Source organism: Oryza sativa, chromosome 6 (assembly GCF_034140825.1).
Source record: "Oryza sativa Japonica Group chromosome 6, ASM3414082v1".
Lineage (NCBI taxonomy): Eukaryota > Viridiplantae > Streptophyta > Magnoliopsida > Poales > Poaceae > Oryza > Oryza sativa.
In genome coordinates, this window is record NC_089040.1 from 8,030,548 (window position 1) to 8,037,266 (window position 6,719).

General features: G+C 47.7%; 1 long non-coding RNA gene across 1 annotated transcript; it reads right to left on the minus strand.

Annotated features, from left to right (window-relative positions):
- Window positions 1-1,027: 1,027 nt before the first annotated feature.
- Window positions 1,028-1,775, minus strand: LOC136356829 (uncharacterized). Its single transcript, XR_010741854.1, has 4 exons — window positions 1,665-1,775; window positions 1,508-1,580; window positions 1,315-1,413; window positions 1,028-1,235 (listed from the first exon to the last, which is right to left on the minus strand). It is a non-coding gene; the product is annotated as an uncharacterized lncRNA (long non-coding RNA).
- Between the last annotated feature and the right edge of the window lie 4,944 nt (window positions 1,776-6,719).

Here is a 6,719-nt window from a genome sequence, read left to right on the forward strand (position 1 = left end):
CCTGTTATATATATAGCCTAAACTCCCTAATCAGCATATCCCCTGTCAATCTACCTTTAATGACGGTGTCATTGTAGCACATAAATGTGCTAAACCTAGGTGTTACCCTGCAGTAACAAAAGCCAGCTTGATGGCTGCATCTGCATGGCATATTGGCATATTATTTTCCACTAAATATATATGTATGGTCATCATAGTTATAAATGGACTATATATGGTTTCAAGTCACTGTTGCAGAGTACACAGTGGCATGCATGATGCCATCTAAATGGCCAAGTGAAAAAGAAAAAGAAAAGGAAGAATATTTTGAGGAGGACCCAACAGTGAACGATAGGCTGTCACATGCATCCCGTTATGGATGATTGCAAGAAGTAGAACTACTGACTGTTGGCTAATCATTATTTAGGATAATTGTAAGAACGTTCAGAGTTCAGACTACTGCCACTGGTGGAGAAACCCTTTGTAGTCCCGGTTCGTAACCCCCTTTAGTCCCGGTTTCCAAACCGGGAGTACCAATCCGGGACTAAAGATCGCTATCTTTAGTCCCGGTTGAAATAACCGGGAGTAAAGATCGATCTTTAGTCCCGGTTGGTAACACCAACCGGGACTAAAGATGGCTCAGCCACGTGGCCGGCTGAGCAATCTTTAGTCCCGGTTGGTGTTACCAACCGGGACTAAAGATCGAGCTGACCTTTTTTTTTTCATGGCTCTGTTGCTGCATGGTTTATATATATATATATATATATATATATATATATATATATATATATATATATATATATATATATATATATATATATATATATATATAAACCATGCATATATATGTTTCAATACATATATATATGTATATATATATATTATATTATATTATATGTATATACATGCATAATATATATGTATTTATACATATATATGTTATGCAAATGCATATGTATATAGATATATATATGACCAAAATATATTTACATTATAGAAAATGTGTACACGTGCATATAGAAACATATGTAGTCATGTATTAATTACAATCCATTATATGTCCTAGCTAGCTACGATTTCGACGTAGTAGTACTCGCTGCTAGCTCAGAAGCTAAGGACCGGTGAATTGTGTTTCCGTCGTAGTAGAATTCACCCTTGGGATCAAGGATTTCTTCGTTGATGAATCCCATGAGTTGTTCTTGAACCGCCGTGATAAATTCCTTGTGTGTGGTCAGGTTATCCCTCATGCGAATAAACTATATGAATGTATGAAATTGATTAGTAATTAAACAAGAAATCGCTACGTACTGAAATTTTGAATTTATTTGTACGTACATCGAGCTCTCTTGTGGTGATGATTTGGTTTGCAAGGCAGTGGCAATACTCGCACACGTAATAGCCGCACAAGTTATTTCCCTGCTTTTGCTTTGCGCACTACAAATAAATGACAAACAACGAGAGATCTAATTAATATACACTTGTATGTATTTGAATCGGAGAAATATAAATGCAGAGCATGTGTACTCACAGGAAATTTGAACTTCCGCCTAAGTCTTTCTCTCCATTTGCCGCGGACCAAATGACGGAACCGATACCAAGCCCTACATGGAGTTTAAAGCTATGATTCGTAGTAGCAATTAACATAACAAGATTTTCTTAATTAACAAAGGAACTTATGACGGTACCTGTCTATAAGTTCGAAAACCTTGTCAAACGTAGACTCTTTTTTATCCATTGAGTCATATACGTTGACGGTGCAGGCCTCCAGGTCGAAGAGTAAAAGCACCCAGTGGAATCTGCAATGTGCGTGGGATGCATTACATATGAAACACTTAGCAAGTTCGTACGGGAATGAAATTTGGTATGTAGGAAGACAGTAAAATTAAACTAACTCTGTGTTGTATGGCAACAGTATGAACGTCTTGTAATGCTGCGCCTTCAGGAGATGGACGAGATTGTCCTCTGTTTCTTGTGGATATTGGTCGAGCATTGCGACGTTTACTTTCCGAGGGTCGATGAATCCAGTATCGAAAACCCTCCGCCGTCGGGCCCTTTGAATCTCCATTCTACAACGATAAAAGGGAGTATATTATTTTCTATAGTCTACTTATATACAAGGACCTAATTAATTAAAGGAGACGTATAGTAAGAAATCTAACTGAACGATATACTTACAAAATCCAGCAACTCATAATAGAGACGTCGACGGCGTCCAGCTGGTATAGTTCGTAGATATGTGTGAAATTGATCCAGAGAATGTCATCTCCTTGCAAGAAGTCCGTGTCCCTGATCCTCGCTCCGATCATCTCTCTACCGGTGGCGCTCATCTCCATGTACAGCTGATGGAACTTGTACATTTGTGTGGGTAGGGACTGCAGCAGCTCAGGCTTGACAAGCGGTTTACCGAGTTCGTACATGTATTTCACTTCCGCCTTTTCGATTGGTGCGACTCCTAGCAATTGATCCGTAGTTAGACCGGTGTCAGTAATAAATTGTTCTATCGTCATTTCTTTACCGGTCACCAACGGCTCGATCTCCTGGTTTGGTTGCTCTCCAAGCTGAGGGACTGGTTTGGACTTTCCAGAAGATGCTTTCTTCAGCGTTCGCTCATAGTCCGATAGCTTGATGGCCTCCTTGACAGATGCAGACATACCCCTGAAGAAGTTCCTGACACTGGGGTCTATAGGAATCTTCTTTTCTGGACTTCGAGGCTTGAATTGTCTCTTGACTTCTGATGCAACGTAAGCGTCAAGCTCCTCTTGCGTGCAATCGTACCCCGGGTCCTTGTTCTTGGCGGCGTCAACTTTCGCCTTCTTCGTTGCCCTTGTGTGGGCAGGCGGTGCAGCTGGGGGGGCCCTTGACTTTGAAGGTGCCGGAAGAGGAGCTTGCGGGGGAGTAGGTGTAGGAGCACGAGGAGGAGTCGGTGCAGGATCCTGAGGAGGAGTCGATGCTGGAGCCTGAGGTGGAGACGGTGCTGGCGGAGCATGAGGAGGAGACGGTGCAGGATCATGAGGAGGAGATGGCGGAGCCGGAGGAGATGGTGCACGAGACGCCGCTTGTTGACCAGGGAGGATGATGTACCGCCTGCGCCATAGAATAATGGCATGGCTTGTGTCTCGTAGATGCGTCTCACCGTCTCCTCCAGGGTAATCCAGCTCGAGGTCCTCATACGCGCCTTCGACCAACTCAACTTCGACCTTCGAGTATCCTGCTGGAATCGGCCTGCAGTGGTAAGTACCTGAAGGGTCCGTTGGGATGGCCATGCCCGACGCCACCTTCATGTTGTGAGAGATTATTTATTAGTAATCAACATATATCAGCAGCAACTAGCGGAATGGCTAAATCTTACCTTTATTGATAAGTTCTTGAAAGGAATATGCAGCTCACATGGTGTCCGCTGAGTGATGTCATCAACGGGACAGGTCGATTCGTCCTGTGTTTGCATGGCGTCCATGCTCTGTGATCCTACCTGCCCCGTTGAGGCGCAGCTGCTACGGTTTCCTGACGGGCTTACCATTGCAGGAGGAATGGTCGGCTGGGGATCATGGGACCGATGTGCGGCCATGCGTTCATCAACCTTCCTTGCCACCTCCTCTTGCATGTTGAGTTCGTAGCTCGATACCCGGAACTCTAGGTCTGCAATCTTCGCCTCGGTATCTCTCTTGCTCCTCATCCGACTCCTGTACGTGTGGATGTCCTCCTTGAAACCAATCTTCCAAGGAATCACCCCTTTCCCTCGTGTTCGTCCTGGATGCTCTGGAGTCTGCAGGGCGAGTGTCAGCTCGTCCCTATCTCTGTCTGGTCGGAACGTGCCCTGAGAGGAGGCTTCCACTGCATCTGTTAGTCGTCGTGCAGCCTCTCGTATCTGATCGCCGAAGACCAGTGAGCCATCAGCTGGGTTGAGCGTTCCACCGTGAGCATAGTACCAGAACTTCGATCGTTCCGGCCAATTGGCTGTTGCCGGTTCGATACCCCTCTCAATCAAGCTAGCCTCCATCTTCTCCCACTTTGGCATCGCGACGCTATAGCCTCCTGACCCCAAGTGGTGATGGTACTTCTTCTTGGCGGCATTTTCTTTGTTTCTTTCCATCATCGCCTGCCCTTGTTCACCTGTCTTATAAGCAACGAACTCGTCCCAGTGATCCCTTAGCTTTGGGAATGTGTCGAAGTTCGGTGTCTGCCCCTTCAGTATATACTTCTGGTACAGATCTCCCTTGAAGCTCTGAAACTGTTCTGCCATTTTCTTTAGAGTCCACCTTTTCACTTTGTCCTCTGTACCCGCAGGAAGGGTGAATGTCTCGAGCATTGTGGTCCACAGCATCTCTTTCTCCGAATCTGGGACAAAGCTCTCATGATCTCCGCGTGCCCTTGTTCTTCGCCAGTACACCGTACTGACAGGCACGTTATCCCGCACAACCCAACCGCTGTGACGTACATAGTTCTTGGCTGCTTCGGCCGGGGCACTAGGACGTCCATCTTCTTGCACTTCCGTTATGATGTGCCGACCCTCAAGCTTCTTCGCTGCACCTCGTTGCCCGCGTGCCCTCTTCTGTCCAACGGAGGGTTGACTATCACTAGCCTCCTCCTCCTGGTTCCCCTCCACATCCCTTTCCACGTGCCCCTGCTGGTTCCCTTCCGCATCCCTCTCCACGTTTCCTTCCTCGTTCAAGTACTGGTTTGGATCCTCGTTCCCCTCTTCTTCATTCCAGTACTGGCTGCTTCCCTCCGCGATTGTATCGTACAATATCTGTTCCTCATCGCGGTCAGCCATCTGTTGATACAAGAAACATCTGCTAAGTCACGATACATTTATGTTTTAACAATCTAAGTCATGTATGCTAAGTGTAAATGTCGTACATTAGAACCCTACACAACCTTACGTGCTAAGTCTAATTACAAATCGTGATATAAGCTAAGTCAAGGTGACGTATATTATACAACCCTAGCTAGTAAATAATTATATACTAAGTCTAATTACAAATAAAATAATCTTATATTAAAACTCAAATAATATTACATGCTAAGACTAAAATAGTCATGTATATGCTAAGTGTTTCGTGCGTATATGCTAAGTCTAATTAAGACTACAATAGTCAATTGCTACTTGTCGCACCACTTCCGTAGTCAATAATTACATACTAAGTGTAATTACAAATAAAGTAATCTTATATTAAAACTCAAATAATATTAGAACACTACACAATCTTATATGATAAGTCCAATTACAGGTCTAATAATCTTAATTAATTGCATTACAAATATAACAATCATTTATATTATTACGTCACTTGCCTGCTCCAATTCCTTCTAGGGCTAGCTCTTCCACTCTGGCTTGACGGACGACTCCGACAACACGTCTTTTCTGCAAGATACAAAAAGATGTATTAGGATAAATGCGAAGTAACATATATATATATATATATATATATATATATATATATTGCATTTCACGTTAACGTTCGTTCACGTTCCCTAGCTCGTTCACGTTCGTTCGCTCGTTCTCATTATATTCACGTTCGTTCGTTTGTTCTCATTCACGTCCGTTCCCTCGTTCTCGCTTGTCTTCGATCGATCGTTCTCGTTCTCGCTCTCGTTCGTTCGATCGTTCTCGTTCTCGTTCACGTTCTCGCGGCAACGTACGTTGACGTGTTCGTTCTCGCTCTCGTTCGTTCGATCGTTCTCGCTCTCGTTCGTTAACGGCGGTGTGGCGGCATCGGGGCGGCGGTTGGCGCGGCGGCGTCGCGGCGGCGGCGTGGCGACGGCGGCGGCGGCGTGGCGTTGCGGGGCCGTGGCGGCGGCGGCGTGGCGTGGCGGCGGCGGCGTGGCCTGGCGGCGGCGGCCTTGCGTGCGCGGCGGCGGCGGCGTGGCGTTGCGGGGCAGTGCCGGCGGCGGCGTGGCGTGGCGGCGGCGGCGTGGCGTGGCGGCGGCGGCATTGCGCGCGCGGCGGCGAAGGCAGCGGCGGCGTGGCGACGGCGGCGGCGGCGTGGCGTTGGCATGCGGCGGCGGCGAAGGAGGCGGCGTGGCGCGTCGTCGTCGTGGCGCGGCGTCTCGTGGCGGGCGGCGCGACGGAGAGAGATCGATACCGGAGAGATCGAGATGCATGAAGGGAGATCTGGCGGCGGCGGCTCTCACCCCAGAGATGCGGCGGCAGCGGAGGAGGCGGAGGCGGCGGCGAGGACGTAGCTCGAGACGACGGCGACGGCGGCGTCGGCGCGGGGATTTGCCCTAGGCAGTGGCGGCGAAGGAGAGAGGCCGAGGGAGATCGATCGGCCTAAACCGTCTAAGTGTTGGTGAAGAAGACGAGGGCGCACCGGGAATATATATACCCCCGGATCTTTACTCCCGGTTGTTGAGAACAACCGGGACTAAAGATATCTTTAGTCCCGGTTGTTGAGAACAACCGGGAGTAAAGAAAAGATATTTACTCCCGGTTGTTGAGAACAACCGGGACTAAAGATGATCTTTAGTCCCGGTTGTTCTCAACAACCGGGAGTAAATATCTTTTCCCGCTATTTCGAAATTCTTTTTAAACCCGGTTAGGGTTAAGAACCGGGACTAAAGTGGCTCTATTGGGAAAATGTGGCTCTATTCCAGCCACTGCCCCTTCACGCCAGCCATCCCTATCCATTTCCTCGCGTCGTCTCTCTCTCGCTACTCACAACCCCGCGCCCTCGCCGCCGTCCTGCGTTAGCCCCCACCGCAGCTACGCGCTAGCTAGTCCTCTGCCCGCCGCTTGGTTC